Raw genomic sequence first — 24,879 nt, 5'->3', positions numbered from 1 at the left:
CCTTGAGTGTGTCACTTATGGATGTGTAGAGTTGTAGTCTGCTATGGTCTGACACTGACCACTGTATCCACTGGCTCTTGGGTCTTCAGGAAGGTGAAAAGTGAGCCACTGCCTAGTGTCACCCAGTAGGAGCTACAGAGAGATCTGCATATTTGTCCTCTTTGCATGGGGTTTGGGAGTGCTCAAACAAGGACCAGCTATGAAGCAAGACAGGTGGGTGTATGGTCTTGGGCCTTTTATTGATAGGTTTGGAGCTCCCTGACCCAGATGCAGCTTGTTTGATTTTAGCCTGAGGAAGGACAGGTCATTCATATGCAAAAGCCACTGCACACAGCTAGGGGGGGACTGTAAATTGGATGAGGTCTTAGGAAATCATCAGGTTGGAGAAAACATAAATGGCTGCCAGCCAGCCCTGTAACCGGGGAAGTTCCAGCACAGGAACAATGATCCCTATGGGCGACTCGATCTGGGAGAAACCTGCTCCAGAGTTCCTGCCCTGATGCCAGACAATCCAGTTCCTCCTCTTATGTGTATCACCCTGGAGCTGGAGTTCAGAGGAAGTGGGATATTGTAAGTTCAATTCATGCACCAGCCTTGTAAGTGGAACAGCTGGGTCTCCAGCAGCCTCTGTCTCACTGAGCCTCAATCTGCACTGTTTTTTATAGCCCAAAGTTCTTACTTCTTTTCCCAGCTCTGGGAACCTGGGCTGGGCTTCTGTTGTGGGCCTGGGACCCCTTGCTCCTAACCGATAGCCTCTGCATAGACCATCTGCCTCCCGATTAAAAAAGTGGCACACAAGGGTGCTGTGTCTCCACACCTCCTACAAGCCTCAGTGTGCTTTCCTCATTGCTTCTCTAATTGTAGGACTTCAATTCATCCAGAAGTCAGGTGATTCTGGATGATGGTTGTTCTGTATTTTAGTTGTAATTTTGATGTGGTTGTGGGAGGTAGCAAGTACAGGTGATTGCCTATGCTGCCATCTTGGTTCCTTGCTATTATCTTTTATTTATTTTATTTTATTTTATTTTTTAAAAAATTCTTTATTGTTTAAAGTATTACATAAGTCTCCTTTTACCCCCATTGAACTCTCCCTGGCCACCCCCACTGCCAGCACATGCCCTCACACCCCTATTATCTGTAAACATTGGTTATGCTCACATGTATGAATACAAGTCCTTTGGTTGATCTCTTACCCTCTCAACCCCTGCCTTCTCTCATAGGTTGGAGAGTCTGTTTGATGCTTCTATGATACTACTTCTATTTTTCTTCATAAGTTTATGTTGTTCATTATATTTCACAAATGAGTGAGATGATGTGATATTTATCTTTCTCTGACTGACTTATTTCTCTTAGCATAATGCTCTCCAACTCCATCCATGCTGTTCAAACTGGTAAGAATTTCTTCTTTTTTACATCAGTATAGTAATCCATTGTGTTGATGTACCACAGTTTTTTAACCATTCATTTGCTGATGGGCACTTGGACTGTTTCCAAATCTTAGCTATGGTATATTGTGCTGCTATTAACATGGAGATGCATATATTCTTTCTGACTGGTGTTTCTGTTTTCTTGGGATATATTCCTAGAAGTGGGATTACTGGGTCAAATGGAATTTCCAATTTTAGTTATTTGAGGACATGCCATACTGTTTTCCACACTGGCTGCACCAATCTGCATTCCCACCAGCAGTGAAAGAGGGTTAATTTTTCTCTGCATCCTTGCCAGCACTTGTGGTTTGTTGATTTGTTGATGATAGCCATTCTGACAGGTGTGAGATGATACTTCATTGTTATTTTGATTTGCATCTCTTGGATGATTAGTGACTTTGTGCATGTTTTGTGCAAGGATTTTGGCCTTCTGTATATCCTCTTTCAAAAATGTGTCTATTTAGGTCCTTGGACATATTTTGATTGGATTGTTTATCTTCCTTTTGTTAAGTTGTATGAGTTCACTATGAATTTTGGAGATTAAACCCTTACCAGAGATAATTCTTGTGGCTCTTTTGAGGGTTTCTTTTGCTATGCAAAAACTTTATATTTTCATGTAATTCGATTCGTTTATTTCTCCTTAGTTTCCATTACCGTAGGGAGCTGTATTAATAAAGATATTACTATGACAAGTGCCTGCTATTTTACTACCTATAGCTTCTGCTAAGATTTTTATGGTTTCCCATCTTATGCTTAAACTTATCGCTACCAAGCTAGCAATGCAAGAACTGCTAAAGGGACTACTGTAAAAAGAAGAAATAAAAAGGGAAGAAGTAACAAAGACACAAAAAGTGAAAATGGCTACAAACAAATACCTATCAATAATAACTTTGAACATAAATGGACTGAATGCTCCAATCAAAAAAAAAATAGAGTGTCTGTATGGATAAGAAAACATGACCGATATATATATATACTGTCTGAAGGAGACCCACCTCAGAACATGGGAAGTGCATAGACTGAGAGGGCAGGGATGGTAAAATATCTTTCAGGGAACTGGAAATGAAAAAAAAAGGCTGGGGTAGCAATACTTACATTCTATAAAATAGACCTCAAAGTGAAAGCCATAACAAGAGATAATGGAAGGCTACTTCATAATAATAAAGGGATAAGTACAACAAGCTGATATAACTCTGGTAAGCATACATGCATCCAATACAGGCACACAAAATACATTAAAAAAATAAAATTCTGGAAGAAAGCAAGAGACAGATTGAGAACAATATAATCATAGTAGGGGACTTTAATACCCCACTGATATCACTAATAGATCCTCTGGACAAAAAATCAGCAAAGAAACAGAAATCCTAAATGACTCACTAGATCACATGGACTTAATTGATATCTTCAGAAGATTTCATCCCAAAGCCACAGAATATACATTCTTCTCAAATGCACCTGGGTCATTTTCAAAGATAGACCACATATTGGGTCAAAAGCAAAGTCTCTCCAAATTCAAGAAGATTGAACTCATATCAAGCACCTTCTCAGACCACAATAGAATAATATTAGAAATCAACTACAATAAAAACAATAAAAAAATTCAAACATTGGAGGCTGAATAACATGCTATTACACAATGATTGGGTTACCAAAGAGATCAAGGAAGAAATTCAAAACATTCTGAAAATGAATGACAATGAAAACACAATCCAAAATCTATGGGACACCATGAAAGCAGTCCTGAGAGAGAAGATCATAGCTCTACAGGCCTATGTCAAAAAAAAAAAAATGGTAATGAATTATCTAACCCTACAACTTAAATAATTAGAAGGAGAACAACAAGAAAAGTCCAAAGTAAGAAGGAAGGAAATAATAAAGATCAGAGCAGACATAAATGACATAGAGACCAAAACAAAACAAAACAAAAACAAACAAACATGCAAAAAAAATTCAAAAGATTAATGAAAACAAGAGCTGGTTCTTTGAAAGGATGAACAAGATTGATGAACCTCTAGCCAGACTTACCAAGAAGCAAAGAGGACGCAAATAAACAAAATCAGAAATTAAAGAAGTAAAGAAACAACTGACCCCACAGACATACAAAGGATTGTAAAAAAAATATTAAGAACAACTCTATTCCATCAAACTGGACAACCTTTATGAAATGGACATATTCCTAGATAAATACAAGATTCCAGAATTCAATGAGGAAGAATCAAAAAACTTGAATAGGCAGATTAATATTGATGAAATTGACACTGTACTCAAAAAACTTCCAGCAAAAAAAAAGCCCTGGACCATATGGCTTCACAGGGGATATTTTTTACCAAATATTCAAAGAACTAAACCCTATCCTTCTCAGATTATTCCTAAAAATAAAAGAGGAAGGCACACTTCCAAGCCAGCATTACCCTAATCCCAAAACCAGATAAAGACATAACAAAGAAAGACAATTACAGGCCAATATCCATGATGAGCATAGATGCTAAATCCTCAACAAAATTCTAGCAAACCAGATCCAACATTACATTAGAAAGATCATACACCATGACCAAGTGGGATTTATTCCAGGGATACAAGGATGGTACAATATACACAAATCAATAAATGTGATACATCATATAAACAAATTGAGAAACAAAAATCGCATAATCATATCAATTGATACAGAAAAAGCATTTGACAAAGTTCAACTCCCTTTACTGATAAAAACAATCAGAAAAGTGAGAATACAAGGATCATACCTTAACACAATAAAAGCCTTATATGACAAACCTACAGCAAACATCATACTCAATAGGCAAAAACTAAAACCATTTCCCATAACAGGAACAAGACAGGAATGCCCGCTTTTACCACTCCTGTTCAATATAGTACTGGGAGTGCTAGCCAATGCAATCAGATGAGAAGAAGAAATAAAAAGGCATCCAAATTGGAAAAGAAGACATAAAACTGTCCTTATTTGCAGATGACATGATACTGTACTTAGAAAACCCTAAAGACTCCATCAAAAAATTATTAGACCTAATGAATGAATTCGGCAATGTAGCAGGATACAAAATTAACGCCAAAAAATCAATTGCATTTTTATACACCCAAGAGTGAACTTAAAGAAAGAGAGATTTAAAAAAACAATCCCATTTACTATTGCACAAAAAAATTAAGATACCTAGGAATAAACAACTAAAGAGGTAAAAATCCTCTACTCAGAAAACTATAGGACATTGTAAAAAAGAGATAGAGGAATACATAAACAGATGTAAGAACATACCATGTTCATTGATTGGTAGAATAAACATCATCAAGATATCCATACTACCCAAAACAATTTATAAATTCAACGCACTCCCCATTAAAATACCCATGGAATATTTTGCAGACCTAGAACGAACTCTCCAAATATTCATCTGGAATAAAAAAAATAAAAAAAAGACCCCAAATAGCTGCAGCGATCCTGAGAAAGAAGAGCAAAGTAGGTGGGATCTCAATACCAGATATCAAGCTGTGTTACAAAGCCACTGTTCTCAAAATTGTCTGGTACTGGCAGAAGAACAGACATATAGATCAATGGAATAGAATAGAGAACCCAGAAATCGAACCAAACCAATATGCTCAATTAATATTCGACAAAGGAGGCAAGAACATACAATGGAGTCAAGACAGTCTCTTCAATAAATGGTTTTGGAAAAATTGGACAGATACATGCAAAAAAAAATGAAACTAGAACACCCACTTACACCACACACAAAAATAAACTCAAAACGGATAAAGGACTTAAATGTAAGACAGGAAACCATAAAAAATACTAGAGAAATCCATAGTCATATCTCAGACAAAATCTCAGACATATGCCGAAGCAATTTCTTCACCGAAACAGCTCCTAGGGCATTGCAAACTAAGGAGAACATAAACAAATGGGACTACATCAAAATAAAAAGCTTCTGTACAGCAAAAGAAACCATCAACAAAACAATAAGAAAGCCCACTGCATGGGAGAACATATTTGCCAAAGTTATCACCAATAAGGGTTTAATCTCAAACATTTATAAGGAATTCATACAACTTAAAAAAGGAAGATAAACAATCCAATCAAAAAATGGGCAAAGGACCTAAATAGACACTTTTCAAAGAGGACAGTCAGAAAGTCAAGAGACATATGAAAACATGCTCAAAGTCATTAATCGTCTGAGAAATGCAACTCAAAATAACAATGAGGTATCATTTCACACCTGTCAGAATGGTTATCATCAACAAATCAACAAACAACAACAGCTGGAGAGGATGCAATGAAAAAGGAACACATGTGTAATGCTGGTGCTAATGCAGACTGGTGCAGCCACTATGAAAGACATTATGGAGTTTCCTCAAAAAGTTAAAAATGGAACTCCCATTTGACCCAGTGATCCCACTTCTAGGAATATATCCCAAGAAACCAGAAACACCAATCAGAAAGGATATATGCATACCTATGTTCATAGCAGCACAATTTACCATAACTATGATTTGGAAACAGCCTAAGTGCCCATCAGCAAAAGAATAAATTAGAAAACTATGGAATATCTACATGATGGAATACTATGCTGCTGTAAAAAAGAAGGAATTCTTACCATTCTGCAACAGCATCGATGGAACTGGAGAGCATTATGCTAATGAAATAAGCCAGTCAATGAAAGAAAAATACCACATGATCTCACTCATTTATGGATAATTAAGACCATTATAAACTGATGAGCAAAAATAGATACAGAGGCAGAGCAACATTGAACAGACTGTCAAACTACAGCGGGAAGGCCGGGGAGGGTTGGGGGTAGGGAGGGGTAAGAGATCAACCTAAGGACTTGTATGCATGCATATAAGCATAACCAATGGACACAAGACACTGAAGGGTGGGGGAGGCCGAGGAAGGTCAAGGGGAAAAATAAAAAAGGAGACATACGTAATACTCCTTGTAATACTTCTTTAAGCAATAAAACAAAATTACAAAAACAAACAAACTAAAAACTAAAAATGGAACTCCCATTTGACCCAGCAATCCCACTTCTAGGAATATATCCCAAGAAACTAGAAACACCAATCAGAAAGGATATATGCACCCCTATGTTCATAGCAGCACAATTCACCATAGCTTAGATTTGGAAAGAGCCTAAGTGTTTATCAGCAGATGAGTATATTAAAAATCTTTGCTACATCTACACAATGGAATACTATGCTGCTGTAAAAAGGAAGGAACTCCTACTATTTGCAACAGCATGGATGAAGCTGGAGAGCATTATGCTAAGTCAAATAAGTTAGTCAGAGAAAGATAAATATCACATGATCTCCCTCATTTGTGGATCATATTGAACATCATAAACTGATGAACAAAAACAGATCCACAGACAGAGAAACATCGATCAGATGCTCAAACCTCAGAGAAATGGTAGGGGAGGGTTGGGGTATGGGGGAGAGATCAACCAAAAGACTTGTATGCATGCATATAAGCATAACCAATGGATGCAAACATCAGAGGATGAGGATGAGGGCAGGTTTGGGGGGAGGTTTTCACCACACATTTGTAATACCTTAATCAATAATAGTAAAGAAATTCTAGCAAAAACAATCCAGCATTACATTAGAAAGATCATATACCATGACCAAGTGGTATTTATCCCGGTGATGCAAGGATGGTATAATATTCGTAAATCAATAAATGTGATACATCACATAAACAAAGTGAGAGACAAAATCACATAATCATATCAATTAATGCAGAAAAGGCATTTGACAAAATCCAACACTCTTTCTTGATAAAAACTCTCAGCTAAGTGGGAATAGAGGAATCATACTTCAACATAATAAAAGCCTTATATGACAAACCTACATACTCAATGGACAAAAACTAAAACCATTTCCCCAAAGAACAGGAACAAGACAGAAATGCCCACTTTCACCTCTCCTGTTCAACATAGTACTGGAAGTGCTAACCATAGTGATCAGGCAAGAAGAAAAAATAAAAGGCATCCAAACTGGAAAAGAATTAAAATTGTCATTATTCACAGGTGTCATAACATAGAAAACCCCAAGAATCTATTCAAAAATTATTAGACTTAATAATTGAATTTGGCAATATAGCAGGATACAAAATTAATGCTCAGAAATCTATGGCATTTTTATACACCAATAGTGAACTTACAGAGAGATTAAAAAAAAAACAACCCCATTTACCATTGCACACACAAAAAAAATGAAGATACGTAAGAATAAACTTAACTAAGGAGGTAAAAGACCTCCATTCAGTAAACTACAGGACACTGCAAAAAAAAGATAGAGGAAGACATAAACATATGGAAGAACATTCATTGTTCATGGGTTGGTAGAATCAACATCATTAAAATGCCCATACTACCCAAATGAATCTATAGATTCTATGCAATCTCCATTAAAATACTAACGGCATATTTCACAGACCTAGAACGAACTCTCCAAAAATTCATTTGGAATAAAACAAGACCCCAAATAGCTGCAGCAATCATGAGAGAAAAAAAAGTAGGAGGGATAATAATACCACATATCAAGTTATATTACAAAGACACTGTTTTCAAAACTGCCTGGTACTGGCACAGGAACAGACATATGGGCCAATGGAACAGAACAGAGAACCCAGAAATCTACCCAAGCCATTATTCTCAAGTAATATTTGACAAAGGAGGCAAGAGCATATAGTGGAGTCAAGACAGTCTCTTCAATAAATGGTGCTGGAAAAATTGGACAGATACATGCAAAAAATGAAACTAGAACACCAACTTACACCATTCACAAAAATAAACTCAAAATGGATAAAGGACTTAAACATAGGACAGGAAAGCAGAAAAATCTCAGACATATGCCAAAGCAATATCTTCACCAATATAGCTCCTAGGGCAATGGAAATTAAAAAGAAAATAAACAAATGGGACTACATCAAAATAAAAAGCTTCTGAACAGCAAAAGAAGTCATCAACAAAACAACAAGAAAGCCCAATGCATGGGAGAACATATTTGCCAATGCTATTTCAGATAAGGGTTTAATATCCAAAATTTACAGAGAACTGATGCAACTTAACAAAAGGAAAGTAAACAATCCAATCAAAAACTGGGCAAAGGACCTAAGTAGATACTTTTTAAAAGAGGACATACAGAAGGCCGACAGACATGAAAACATGCTCAAAGTCACTAATCATCTGAGAGATGCAAATCAAAATGACAATGAGGTACCATATCACACCTGTCAGAATAGATATTAGCAATAAACCAACAAATGACTACTGCTAGCAAAGATGTGGAGAAAAAGATACTCTCATGCATTGCTGGTGGGAATGCAGACTGGTGCAGCCACTGTGGAGAACAGTATGGGGCTTCCTCAAAGAACTAAAAATGGAACTCGCATTTGACCCAGTGATCCCACTTCTAGGAATATATCCCAAGAAACCAGAAACACCAATCAGAAAGGACATATGCATCCCTATGTTCATAGCAGCATATTTTACAATAGCTAATATTTGGAAACAGCCTAAATGCCCATCAGCAGATGAATGGATTAGAAAACTGTGGTACATCTACACAATGGAATACTATGCTACTGTAAAAAGGAAGGAACTCCTACCATTTGCAACAGCATGGATGGAGCTGTAGAGCATTATGCTAAGCAAAATAAGCCAGTCAGAAAAAGATAAATATCACATGCTCTCACTCATTTGTGGATTATAATGAACAACATAAACCAATGAACAAAAACAGATGTAGAGACAGAGAAGCATCTATCAGATGCTCAAAACTCATAGGGAAGGTAGGTGAGCGTGGGGGTGAGGGGAAGAGATCAACCAAAGGACTTGTATGCATGCATATAAGCATAAGCGATGGATGTGAACAACAGGGGTTGAGGGTGAGTGTAGGATTGGGAGGATGAGGGGACATTAGCGGGATAGGGACACATTTGTAATATCTTAATCAATAAAGGGGGGAAAATGAGAAAAAAAAAACACCTGAGAAACATCTACACAATGGAATACTATCCTGATGTAAAAAGGAAGAAACATCTACCATTTGCAACAGCAAGAATGGACCTAGAGAGCATCATGCTAAGAAAAATAAGTCAGTTAGAGAAAGATAAATATCACATGATCTCACTCATTTGTGGAATATAATAAACAACATAAACTGATAAACAAAAACAGATCCAGAGAAGAGAAGTATTGATCAGAACATCAATCCTGAGAGAGAAGGCCAGGAAGGGTGGTGGAAGAAGGAGAGATCAACCAACGTACTTGGATGCATGCATATAAACTTAACCAAGGGACACAGACACTAGGGTGGTGAGACCATGAGCAGAAGGTGGGAGGAGGGTTATGGGGGGATCAGGACACATATGTAATACCTTAATCAATAAAGAAAAAAGATTATCAAAAAAAGCTCTAGCAAATAAATGCCCTGGACCCGATGGTTTCACAGGGGATTTTTTCCCAAATATTCTAAGAATAACTAAAACCTATCCTTCTCAGATTATTCCAAAAAATTCAAGAGGAAGGCACACTTCCAAGCTCATTCTATGAAGCCAGCATTACCTGTTGGAGACTGGGTGTAAGCTGACATGGTCCTTGCACCTGAAGTGGCTAGCAAGGCTGGGACCCTTACCCACACAATTTTCCCAGACTTGCTTGGATGGCGGTTATCAGTAGAATGAGAGCAACCTTTGTAGAATGAGAACAGCCTTTCATGGCTTACCAAGAAGTCTGTAACTATTTACTGAGATTTGCTGTACCGAGAATTTGTCCTTCTGCTCTGTCTCTCCCTTAGAGATTAAGAGGAACAAAGAATACATTCCTCTTCACAGACCTCCTATTCAGTGTTTTGTGTATAAAAGGCATTGCGTGGTTAATAAACTTACTGCAGTTCCTTGATTGACCTGTAGTCCTCCCGATCCCGCTCTCCTGTCTTTCTTTCTTTTCTCAATTCCCACCTCCCTAACTCAGCCCGGTTCAACCTGTCAGGCTGGCCCTGATAATTACCCTAATGCCAAAACCAGATAAAGACACTACAAAGAAAGAGGATTACAGGCCAATATCCATGATGAACATAGATGCTAAAATCCCCAACAAAATTCTAGCAAATCTGATCCAGCATTACATTAGAAAGATCATACACCATGACCAAGTGGGATTTATTTCAGGGATGGAAGGCTGGTACAATATTTACAAATCAATAAATGTGATACATCACATAAACAAATTGAGAGACAAAAATCACATAATCGTATCAATTGATGGAGAAAAGGCATTTGACAATTGAGATCCAAGATGGCGGCTGAAAGGACGGCAGAGAGCAAGATAGTGTGAGTGAGAGTGAAAGGAAAGTGTGTGGATGTACGGGGAGTGTGTATATTTGTGAGTGAGGGACAGTTATATTCCACAGAACTGTCAGGGACACACAGACCAGAGTACCCTGGCTGGACAGCCTCTACTACCACTGAAATCTCTCCCAGGTAGGGGGGTGGGGGGCGGGAAGTTGTCTCTGCCACAGAGACCATGTCATATTGAAGGGGAGAGTGGCTGTGATTGGAAGCCCAGCCTTCCCTTCACCGGGGGAGACCTGTGATACCACCTGGGACCCTACAACCATAACACCCATGGACCAGCTATATTGGTTTCAAATCCACAAACACCAAGACTACAGCCTCCCCAGCCGTGGTCACCTAAAAAGTTTGTCCAGTGTGAGACAAGGTGGCAGCCAAAAGAAGGACGGGTCCTGCACCTTCTCACAGAGCAGATAGAAGGAACAGCTGAATCAAACAATATCCACCCAGAATGGGCAACTTATACACAGCTGGTGAGGCAATCCATGCACAGAAAGGTCGGAGATTGCCTGGAGAGAGCTGGGATCAGGGATCTGGGCTGGAGGGAGAAACATGTGCAGCTGGGACTAGAATCTCAGAGGGAGACTGCACTACACCAAATCCATGTTCCTTGGGGTCAGTGTAGTCCTCAAAAGTGAAAAGGGGTCCACAGGGCTTTTGGCAGTGGGGGACTCTAAATATAAGCCCACAATCATGGGAGACTACAACCAGAAAGGCAGCCTGAAGTTCTCTACTGGATGCACAATGTTGAGTGGAGAAAGACGTGAGGTGGCGTGGTTGCTCTGTCATTAAAACTCCCTTCCTTTTACGTGCTAAACCCAGTGCATAGGGTCTTTCAATTAAAAACACTCACTGAGACTTCAGGAGAAGGTGGTTTTGTGGAAACTGGGGAGCACAATAAGGAGAGATGATCAGGAAGCCAGCTCTGGGACAGTCTGTCCCTCCAATTCTGAACAGACATTTTTCTCCTGAAGACCAGGCTCCTCCTAGCAGCACAGCCACACCCAGTCTTGAGTGTGGCAGGGAAAGGAAGATTCTAAATACCCTCACGGAGCCCTGGGGGACTGGGTTGAGGAGCCATTTAGTCCCAGAAACTAATACAGAAACACCATCACCTAGGGGCTGTGTCAGAAATAGACACTTGTGTAAATACAACTAAAAGCAGGCAGAAAATCAAAGTGGGAAGATTGATCCCACCTGCTTGAAACCAAGGTTGTGGCATATGACACAGAGGAGCAGTGGATCACTGGGAACTTCAACACTGTGCTGACTACCTGACAGGAAACTAAGACGTGGCAAGCAGAAGAGTAGAGAGGGTCTTAAACTTGCCCCCATGGGACATTGAAGCTCTGCTGAAGCAAACAAACTTCACTACTTCACTTTTTTATTTGTTACCTTTTTGTTAAGAAACTAAAAATTTTTTTCGTTTTATTTTTTTATTATTATTATATTTTTATTTATTATTATTATAATTTTTTACCATTTTCTTTATTTTTTTGGATTAGTGTTCTACATTCTATTTTTGTTTTTTATCATTATTTTACTCTATTTCATTTTTTCTTTCTTGCCAACACTTTCTTCCTCACTTGTCCCATTTTTATCCTGTTTCTCTTCTCCTGTTCCTGCTATAGTCTCTCTCTATACTTTCTTTTTACTCCCTATTAAAAGTTGATATTCTGTATCTGCTTTATTGATGCACTACTATTAAAGTCTCTGTTGGCCTACTCATATATCTAATTTCCTCTCCCCTGCTCCAAGCCCATGCACACTTCTCTTTTTTTTTTTCCTTCATTAGCCAATTTTTTTTCCTCTCTTGTTGTTGTTGTTTTTTTGATTGTTTGTTAGTCTGTGTTTTTTTTTTTGGTTTGGGTTTGGGGTCCTTTATTTTAAGATTTTGTTTTTCTTCTCTTTGCTTGTTCTCTTCTTCTACTAATAGCTTAACCAACAACTCAGGCATATCTTTGCTCTATTCTCCTTTTCCAAAAATAGATGACTACATAGATAGATAGATTAAAGAAAGGGAAAATTTATTTTACATATTTTTTTCTAATTATTTTTTTAATTATTATTTTATTTTTTCAGTATTTTGTTTTTTTACTTTTGTTCTTATACATTCTCTTTCTACCCCCATCTAAACTGAATTGTGGCCATTTCCCCATTCATTCAATTCCTTGACCTTACCTTCTGGAAGTAAGGTCTGCCTCTTCAGATTCAGCTTCCCTCTTTCTTATCTGGGTGTTTGTTGTTTGCATTTTTTGGATTCGTTGGGTTTTTGGACTTTTCTCCCCATATACTAGTACATATATTTTTTCCCTTATTTTTTCTTCTTTTTCTTTTCTCCCTTACCTATTTTCTTTTCTCAATATCATTTTTGTACTCTATTCTCTCCCCTAATTCTCTTTTCTCTGGTGGTCACCTTTGTTTGGAGTTATTGGTATCATTAATACATTCATATTTTCTGCCTTCTTTGTTGTGTCTTGTTGAGTTGTATTTTATGCCTTTAAAGCAATGTGATAGAGAGTGATCCACAAAACCAGACACCCTGAGAAGAGCAAAAATGGGGAGATAAAGAAACAGCCACCATACAAAAGAAAAGGAGGAATCACTGGAAAACGATCATAATGAAATGGAGGCAAGCAATTTGTCAGCGAAAGAATTCAGAACAATGGTCATAAGGATGCTGAAAAGGATGCAAAACAAATTCAACAACATGTGTAAGAACCAAGAGGAAATGAAGAAAACCGAGAAGAAAAGAAGAATGCCATAGCTGTAATAAAGAACACAATAGAATACATCAGTATAGACTAGAAGAAGCTGAGGACCTTATCAGTGAACTAGAAAATAAGGTAGGAAAAAAACACTCAAGCAGAGCAGCAACTGGAAAAAAAGACTTAAAAACAGTAGGACAGCCTAAGGGAGCTTAGGGACAACATGAATGAAACAAAATCTGCATAATAGGGGTGCCAGAGGGAGAGGAAACTAAGCAAGGAATAGAAAACCTGCTTGAAGATATAATAACAGAAAATTTTTCTGATATTGAGAAGAAAAAACACACAAGTCCAAGAAGCTCACAGAGACCCAAACAAGATGAACCCAAAAAGACTAACACCAAGACACATCATAATTAAATTGGCAAACACCAACAACAAAGTAAGAATCTTGAAGGCTGCCAGAGAGGGACAGAAAGTTACATATAGGGAATCTCCCACCAGACTATCAATTGATTTCTCAACAGAAACACATCAGGCCAGAAGGGAATGGAATGAAATATACAAAGTCATGCAAAGTAAGGGTCTGAATTCAAGAATACTATACCCAGCAAGGCTATCATTCAAAATTAAAGTTGAAATCAGGAGCTTCACAAACAAAAAAGGACTAAAGGAGTTTATTACCACCAAATTAGCAATGCAAGAAATGCTAAAGGGACTGCTGTAAAAAGAAGAAATAGGAAGGGAAGAAGGAACACAGGCATAAAGAATAGAATTTGTGACAAACAACTACCAATTAATAATAACTTTAAAAGTAAATGGATTAAATGTCCCAATCAAAAGACATAGTGTATCCGAATGGATAAGAAAACATAATGTATATATATGCTGCCTACAGGAGACCCACCTCAGAACAAAGGACTCACACACTGGTAGTGAAGGGATGGAAAAAAATTTTTGGCAAATAGATATGAACAAAAATCTTAGATAGCAATACTTATATCTGACGAATTAAATGTGAACATGGAGGTCATATCAAGAAATAAGGAAGGCCACTTCATAATGCTAAAGGGAGCAATTCAACAAGAAGATAAAGCTCTGATAAATATATATTCACCCAATGCAGGAGCACCCAAATACATTAAAAAAAATTATGGATGATTACAAGGGAGAGAGCAACAGCAATACAATCATATTAGGGGACTTTAATACCCCACTAACACCACTGGATAAATCCTATAAAGAAAAAATCAACAAATAAACACCAAACCTAAATGACTCACTAGATCAGATGGACTTAACTGACATCTTCAGAATATTTCACCCCAAGCCACAGAATATACATTCTTCTCAAGTGTGCATGGGTCATTTTCAAAGATAGACCACATATTGGGTCACAGGCAAAGTCTCTTCAAATTCAAAATAGAAATCATATCAAGCACCTTTACAGATCATAACAGCATTAAATTAGAAATCAACTACAATAAAAACAATGAAAAAAATCAAACACTTGGAGGCTAAATAGCATGCTATTAAGCAATGATTGGATTACCAAAGAGATCAAAGAAGAAATGAAAAGCATCCTGGTAACAAACGACAATGAAAACACAACAATTCAAAATCTATGGGAAACAGTGAAAGCAGTCTTGAGAAGGAAGTTCATAGCTCTGCAGGCCTACCTCAAAAAACAAGAAAAAGAGCAATAAATTATCTAACACTACAACTCAAAGAGTTAAGATAAAGAGCAACAAAAATGGCCAGCATAAGCAGAAGGAAGGAAATAATAAACATTAGAGTAGAAATAAATGACATAGAGGTAAAAAAAAAAAAAATCAATGAAACCAAATGCTGGTTCTTTGAAAGGATAAATAAGATTGATGAACCTCTAGCCAGGCTCATCAAGATGCAATGAGAGAGGACCCAAATAAGCAAAATCAGAAATGAAAGAGGTGAAGTAGCAACCGATCCCACAGAAATACAAATGATTATGAAAAAATACTTTGAGCAATTCTATTCCTTCAAACTGGACAACCTAGATGAAATGGATATATTCTTGGAAAAATACAAGCTTCAAGAACTCAGTCAGGAAGAATCCAAAACTGGAATAGGCTGATAACTACCGAAGAAATTGAAGCAGTAACCAAAAATCTTCCAGTAAACAAAAGCCCTGGTTGGGATGGCTTCACATGGGAGTTCTACCAAGCATTCAAACATGAACTAAAAACCTATCCTCCTCAGACTATTCCAAAAAATTCAAGAGGAAGGCACACTTCCAGCTCTTTCTATAAAGCCAGCATTACCATAATTCTAAAATCAGATAAAGAGACCACACAAAAAAAAAAGAAAACTACAGGCCAATATACTGATGAACATAGATGCTGAAATCCTCAACAAAATTCTAACAAATCGGATCCAGCATTACATTAGACAGATCATACACCATGACCAAATGGGATTTATTCCAGGGATGCAAGGATGGTACAATATCCCCAAATTAATAAATATGATACATCACATAAACAAATTGAGAGACAAAAATCACATAATCATATCCATTGATGCAGAAAAAGCATTTGACAAAATCTAGCACCCTATCTTGATAAAAACTCTCAACAAAGTGGGAATAGAGGGATCATACCTCAAAATAATAAAAGCCTTATATGACAAACCTACAGCGAACATCATATTCAATGAGCAAAAATGAAATTCATTTCCCCTAAGAACAGGAACAAGATAGGGATGCCCACTTTCATCACTCCTGTTACATATAGTACTGGCAGTGCTAGCCATAGTGACCAGACAAGAAGAAAAATAAAAGGCATCCAAATTAAAAAAGACAAGATAAAACTGTCCTTATTCGCATATGACATGATACTGTACATAGAAAACACCAAACAATCCATCAAAGAAACTAGTAGACTTAATAAATGAATTTGGCAATGTAGCAGGATACAAAATTAACACCCAGAAATCTATGGCCTTTTTATAAACCAATAATGAACTCACAGAAGGAGAAATTTAAAAAAAATCCCATTTACCATTGCACCAAAATAATTAAGATAACTAGAAATAAACTTAACTAAGGAGCTAAAAGACCTATATTCTGAAAACCATAGGACATTGAAAAAGAGATAGAGGAAGACGTAAACAAATGGAAGAACATACCATGTTCGTGGATTGATAGAATCAACATCATTAAAATGTCCACACTACCCAAAGCAATCTACAGATTCAATGCAATGCCCATTAGACTGAAGGGTCCCAGGTTTGATTCTGGTCAAGGGCACATACCTGGGTTGTGGTCTCTATCCCCTATAGGAGGAATGCAGGAGGCAGCCAATCAATTATTCTTTCTCATCATTGATGTTTCTGTCTCTCTCTCCCTCTCCCTCTCTAAAATCAATAAATATAATTTTTAAAAAACTCATCCTGGAAAAGCCAAGTGTTATCAATTGTTTAGTACTTACTGTAGATCCTAGCTGATTGACAGACTTTGCTGCCTTTTTCTCCCTGCAGTTGAGATAGGCCTCCTTGCCACACCAACAGGCTAAACCTCTTATTTTAATTTAAATACAAACTAATCCTCCCTTTAGGCAAAAAGCATTTACGCTCTATCAACCCACATGACTCAGTATCCTAATGAAATGGTCTTTGAAATCCAACAAATTATTGTTGGAATGTCATTTCATTCCCTTTTGAGAATTGGTACTTCTGTAAACCATTTAATCTCTTTAAGCCCTAGTTTCCTCTTCTACAAAATGAGGGTAAAAATATCTATGTTAGTGTGTTGTTGTAAGGATTAAATATGATTATGTATGTAAAGCAAAGATTCATAGATGTAGAAGGGTCTCGATAAATATTAGTTCCTTTTATTAGTTCTCTTTTGCTCTCATCTTTTCTCCTTTCTTTGTCAGTTGCTGCTAGTGTCATACATCTCTCTACCTAAAGTATTTCAATCAAGTGGCAGTCTTTTTACAAATACTTTTCAGGATCTTAGAGAGATCTTGAATGCCTTTTCCCACAAAATATATAATTTTTTCTGTGCCTATGGGTAGTTTGCTGATTCATTCAGTAAATATATTTTGAAGTTTTATAGAGACACTATTTTAAGTTCTGTGAAAAAAACAGCATCCAACAAAGTAGACAAGTCCCCATACTTGTGATGCTTATTGTTTAATGGAAAAGTAGACATCAAAAATAATAATAATCTGACTCTTTCAACATCACCCCCCAAAAATTACAACTACTAACTGAATAGTTATGATGACAAGAATGGTGAGCCAAGGGTTTTTCCAGGGTCATGTCTTGTGATGCCAAAGAATGAACTCCTCGAACCAGAAGATTTAAGCAAAAGTGTGGACAATTTATTACAAGCAGATTCAGACTCTCCAATGGGGAAGGGGGCCAAATAATGGGTTGCTGGTGAAGCCTTATAGTTCCAGGGGTTTATATTTGCTAAAAGCCTGCCCTGCTCTATGTCTACCTGTGTCACCATCTGATTGATTTCCTTATTGTTCTTGCCCAGCAAAGGACCTGGACTTTCCCTGCTTGTGTGTGTGTGCATCAGTACACCTTGTTGCTGCAGGCCCACCCTTGCTTCCCCATGCTTCCTGCTCTGTGTCCAAAAATATTCTATTATTTCAGCATGGTTGGTTTTTGTGATTAAGCTTGCTCAAACTGTCATGTCTGCATCTGCCTTTGTTTCCCACTGGACCCCTGCCCTATCTGCCTGCTTTTCAAGCTAACTTTTCTCAGTTATGATAAACAAAAAGTTCAAAGTCCTAAGAGAGGAATGTTTACCAAATTTGGGGGAGCTGAGTTGGGGTGATTATCAGGAATAATTTTTCTGAGAGGTAATATTTTGTTTTCCTAATATCTCAGGAATAAATGAAAGATAACCAAACAAAAAGGATGACTGAAGAGCATTCCTGAAGCAGAATCATTTGACGAACTTAGAGGGAAGTGTCCCTAGTGTGAAGTGATGAAGGATTAGCACAGTGGGTAAAGAGAAGTAAGAATGTTACAGGTCATTTTAAGAATATACATAAATATGGAAGACATACATCTGGTCTATCAATTTTTTAACCTGCTTTCTATTGTTTTAGTGTGCACTAATTACAACATTTAAAATTCAGGATATTAATTTTTTTATAACCCCATAACTATAAGATCTGGCCACATTGGGCCTGCATTTCCACAGGAAGACAATAGATAAATATCACTTCACCAAGTAGACAAGGCATGAGCCCTCAGATCCAGCCCCAATTTTGTGACTGCTATGGTGAGTAAATTACCACCTTGCTTCTTGTGACTACATCTTGATATCTAGCCCTTCTGAAATATTTTCTAAGATAAGTGTCATCCTCCTGTACATCTAGCACAGGGATCTCTGACTATGGCAAGCTCCCCAAGTTGCTATTTTCTACCCACTTATTGGGAGGTCCTGGCTATATTTATTTATTCTACCAAATGTTTTCTTTGACCATACTCTCCAGATATTCATTTGCCTTCCAGTGGATTTATAGTTCAGTAGTAGTCCAGTAATATACTAATCCCAGCCAACAGATATAACCACATCTGTCTTCCCATCCATCTTTTCAATCTTTTAATTTCATTAGGCAATGAAACATCATTTCTCAAATTATATTAGGTAGCTTGGATTCAATAAGCACTCTTTAAAAAAATAAACAAAACATATGAGGGGATGAGTTTGTGATAAACACCCAATTATTTAGAGCTCAACTATACAGTCCCCTCAGTTAACAAAATTTTTCTTAGTACTTTACTTCTACAAAAAGAAGCAAATAATGTGTTAAACACAAAGTTATATATTTCCAGAGGTAATCATAGAGTTCAGTGTAGTCTCACCTTTTACAGTAATTTCTGAACAAATTTTCAAATAGAATAAACATTCAGAATGAAGGCTACAGGACGCACTACTAGTTCCCAGGTCATCAAAGAAATTACTGTTATATTCAATGCATTTCCTACATACCAAGACAAGAAAGTTCCTGGCCTTATGCAGAGTCATGTCCTAATTTTTTATGAATACAATGAAATACAGACTAATATATTTTACAGAGTTGCAATGTTAAAGTGAACCATAAAATTCAATCACCTAGGATATCCTAACATTTCTAGGAAAGTAAAGATTTTTATTAACATTGAATCATTCTTTTAAAGGTGTTAATAAGCAGGTATATGTCACATATACAGCATAATTTCTGGGATTTGATAAAGAAAGATTGTCTAACAGATTTCCCTTAGAGATTCACTGAAATCACTTCCTGTTCTGGTCTACATTGCTGTATTTGTTAGCATCCTACTCACAGCTCTTTTTCCTATTTTCCAGTGTTAATGGCCCTTTTCTCTAACAGCATCCAAAGAGAGGCCCACACTCCATCAGCTTTGTGTCCCTGGCCATTGTGGTTCCAATCTGTATCACTGCAGTCTTTATCAATTTGCTCAGCAATCCTGAGGTAACTGGGCATTTCAGGATTCTGCTAACATTTTGTCTCTTGCTACAAAGAGCTTTGGGGGGAGGAGGGATGATTATTCCAAATGGCATAACGGATGTTTTAGTCACTAAGTTTCTTGGGCGTTTAAATTAAAATAAAAATGATACACTTTGTACATGGATTTTCTTGTACTTAAGCCTTTAATGCCAGCTAAATAACAATGGGGGCCATTAAAGTAAAATTCAGCCTAAAGTCAATTGTATTACAAGCACTCTTAATGCTTGTACATTCTTAATGTAACAAGAAGACTGAAAGGCACTTAACTGGATACAGCTGTATGCAAATTTGCATTAAACTACTGAAGGTTAGAAAGAGACATTATTTTAATCCTGAAAAAACCACTAAGTATCTAGCATTTGGGTGTGTTAAGCTCATCTACTAATGATTCCCCCATTAAACCATAATAAAAATGTTTGAAAGTTGATCCAGCCTTTTGCACATGGTAAACAAAGAGACTGAAACTACAGCAGGCTATTCCAAACCCAGCAAGAAAATTATTGAATATACACATTCTCATGCAGCTGTCACTCACCCCTGCTGTAGTATATATTTTGAGATAATTAAACAAAAAATACATGCCATTTATCTAAAATTCATAAAGTTGCCTTTTGGGAATGTAGCATAAGCCATAGTCTGATTCAGAAAGCTATAATTCAATACAAGGTGAATCAGGTTTTTACAGATAAAAGAAAAAAACTGTCACAAATAAAATTGTGGGTAGAAGTACAAAAGATTTGCCGATTATAAGTGTGGTCCTACAAGGAAGCACACAAAGTAATACCATTACCATTTTCAGCCACACTACATTATGCTACCTATAGTTCTCAAGCAGAAAGCTAAGGTGTGCCTACATGTATATGTAAAAATATTGTTTATTAAATCATGAGTTACATAGATAGTTTTCTCACAAAGCTGAAAAATATCTTATTACATACATAATAGGAAGTAAGAAATGGTCTGACAGAATGAATGAATCATTCCTTGCTGTGTTTACAGCCCTTAAGCAAGATAAAGGGACTCCTTGAACATTTGTAAAATGTTGTCAAGTTAAAGTTTATAATACCCTTAATTTCTTTTTTTATATACTTAATATATTTTGCACCATAAACTTCCAAATAAATATACCTCAAAATTAAACATTGCTTGACATAATAATCTCCAGGTTAATCCATACTATTGCAAAGGATAAGAGATCCTTTTTTACAGCCTCATAGTATGGATATTATATACTAAGTGAAATAAGCCAGTAGTAGAAAGACAAATATCACATGATCTCACTTATATGTGGAATCTGATGAACAAAATAAACTGACAAACAAATTAGGTCCAGAAGCATTTGGAATAGAATGACAGATCACAGAAGGCATGGGAATGGAGGGGATGGGAAGAGATTATCCAAAGAACATATAGACGTAACCCATTGACATAGACAATAGTGTGGAGAAGGCCTGCGGTGAAGTGGGGGCTGTGTGGAGGGGGGCAATGGGGGAAAATGGGGGATATCTGTAGTACTATCAACAAGAAATAAAAAAAATAAATAAACATTGTTATTGCAATGGCCACTGTAAGTATAACGATTTTATTAATTGAAAACTGAAAGGTTTTTAAATGATTTCTTGTCTGCATTGTTTTCTTGATTAATCCAAAATGAAGAAAGAAAGAAAGAAAGAAAGAAAGAAAGAAAGAAAGAAAGAAAGAAAGAAAGAAAGAAAGAAAGAAAGAAAGAAAGGTGTTTTAAAGGTGTTAATAAGAAGGTAGATGGCACATATACAGCAGAAATAAAGAGGAAAAAAAGAAAGGAGAAAGAACAAAGAAAGAAAGAAAGAAAGAAAGAAAGAAAGAAAGAAAGAAAGAAAGAAAGAAAGAAAGAAAATGAAAAAAAGATGAAGAAAAGGTAAGGCAAAGAAAAGGAAGAGAAGACAAAGGAAAAGTATTCATTTATTCAACAAGTATTTAATTATAGCATACTATGTGTCAGGTGAAAAACAAGGGATGTGATAGAGACCACGCCATCTTGAAGACCAGGACTGCTTGCGACTATGACCCTAGCCTCACCACCACCCAATTTGGTCTCAGACACAAGCTGGGACCCTACAACCACTCGGGACAAAGACCTGCAGACCCACAGACACCAAAACTACAGACATCCCTGACACAGATTACTATGAGTCACAGATCCCCTCCCGCTCCCCGCCATCTCACTGCAGTTGCATAGGACCTGCCAGATCCGCTCCATACAAGCAGGCTTCCTGCCAGCACAGGGAGGCTGTACAACTTAACTTTGACTCAGGGCGCAGTGCGCACATGGTCGGCCTCCCACCGACACAGGGCGGCTGTGCAACCCGGCCCCCCACGCAGATCGGGAACTCTGATTCTCTGTGCTAGAGGTAGCACTGAGCACAAGTGACTTGACACTCGGTGCGCACACATGGAAACTTTATTTCTCATCCTGCAGGCATGGGATCCCTGATTCTCAGTGCACACACACTGAGTGCCTATGACTGCAATTCTTGGTGCACATGCACACAGGGACCCTGATTCATGGTGTGAGGTCTCACAAAGGAAAAAGACTCTGATACTCAATTCTTGGCACATGCACATAGGGTCTCTGACTCCAGGTGTACACCCACAGAAACTTGTTTTCAGCGTGGAGCATGCAGGGTCCCTGATTCTAGGTGTGTACACGAGGTGGTACTGAGCGCTGGTGACTATGATTCTCAGGGTGCTTGGCTCCCACTGACCCACAGCAGCCACACGTCTTGGTGTCGGAGATCTTCAATGACACACAGGTAGCATGATGCTCCAAATGCACATGGCTCAGGCCCCAGCAACTCGGCATTGGAACCTTCTGGTGATAGAATGGGGAGACAGCAAAACAATCCCTAGAGGAAAGAAAAAGAGGGATCTCCAAGAAAGGACATAAGTGAAACTGAGGCATGCAATATGACAGAAAAATAATTCAGAGTAATGGTCATACAGTTCATAAACCAGATGGACGAGAAAATCAACAATCTATGCAAAAAGCAGGAATAAATCAAAAGTGATATAGCTACAATCAAAAACGCTATGGAAGGTTTCAACAGTAGACTAGAAGAAATGAAGGACCAAATTAGTGAGTTAGAAGAGAAGGTAGAGAAACAAGTCCAATCTGAACATCAACTGGAGAAAAAAAAATTTAAAAAAAGCAGGAGGAGAGCCTAAGGGATTTTGGGACAACACGAAATGAAGTAACATATGTATAATAGGGGTGCCAGAAGGACAAGAAGAGTTGCAAGGATTAGAAAATGTATTTGAAGAAATAATGACAGAAAACTTCCCTGATGTGGAGAATAAAATAGTAGCACAAGTACAGAGAGTCCCAAGCAAGATGAATCACAAAAGACCTACACCAAGACACGTCATAATTACAATGGCAAATGTTAACAACAAAGAGAGAATTTTACAGGCTGCAAGAGAGAGACAAAGAGTTACCTACAAAGGATCTCCTATTAGATATTCAACTGATTTCTCAATAGAAACATATCAGGCCAGAAGGGAATGGAATGAAGTATACAAAGTAATGCAAAGGAAAGAACTGAATTCAATAATGCTCTATCCAGCAAGACTATCAATTAAAATTGAAGGGGAAATCAGGGGCTTTGCAAAAGAAAACAAAAAGGTTAAGAGAGTTTATCACCACCAAGCCAGCAATGCAAGAAATGCTAAAGGGAATGCTGTAAAAAGAAGAAATCAAAAGGGTAGAAGGAACACAGGCACAAAAAATAAAAATGGCTACAAACAATTATCTACCAATAATAACATTAAACATAAATGGATTAAATGCTCCAATCAAAAGACATCAAGTGACTGAATGGATAAGAAAACATGACCCATATATATGCTGTTTACAGGAGACCCACCTCAGAACAAGGGACTTACACATACTGAAAGCAAAGAGATGGAAAATACCTATCAGGAAAATGGAAATGAAAAAAAAAGCTGGGATAGCAGTACTTATATCTGACAAAATAGAGCTCAAATTGAAGACCACAAGAGACAAGGAATGCGACTTCATAATTCTAAAGGGATCAAGACAACAAGAGGATATAACTCTGGTAAACATATATGCACCCAATGCAGGTGCACCCAAATACATAAAAAAACTTCTGGAAAATATCAAGGGAGAGATTGACAGCAATAAAATCATAGTAGGAGATTTAATACCACATAAACATCATGGATAAATCCTCTAGAAAAGAAATAGCAAGGAAACAGCAATCCAAAAAACTCACTAGATCAGATGGACTTAATTGACATCTTTAGAACATTCCACCCCAAAATACAGAATATACATTCTTCTCAAGTGCACATGGAACATTTTCAAAGATAGACCACATATTGGGACAAAGGCAAAGTCTCTCCAAATTCAAGAAGATTGAAATCATATCAAGCATCATCTCAGACCACAATGGCATAAAATTAGAAATCAACTACAATAAAAACAATCACAAAAATTCAAACACTTGGAATCAGAATAGCATACTATTAAAAAATGAGTGGGTTATCAAGAGATCAAAGAACAAATAAAAAACATCCTGAACACAAATGACAATGAAAACATAACAATCCGGGGACAACCAAGATGGTGACATAGGTAAACACCTGAATTTGCTGCCGCACACAACCACATTAAAACTACAACTAAAAGACAAAACGAATAGCATCCAAAACCATGGTAAGATTGGCTAAGTGGAAATTCTACAACTAGAAGGAAAGATAAAAGCAATTGAGTCTGGTAGGAGGTGCAGAGGTGTGGAAGTGCGGAGGTACGGAGGCGTGCATGAAGGGGCTGGCAGCTGGGAACACTGTTGTCTTTT

This window comes from Myotis daubentonii, chromosome 3, assembly GCF_963259705.1.
Source record: "Myotis daubentonii chromosome 3, mMyoDau2.1, whole genome shotgun sequence".
NCBI classification, from domain to species: domain Eukaryota; kingdom Metazoa; phylum Chordata; class Mammalia; order Chiroptera; family Vespertilionidae; genus Myotis; species Myotis daubentonii.
The sequence above is the reverse complement of the archived record's forward strand: the minus strand, read 5'-3'. Positions refer to the sequence as shown.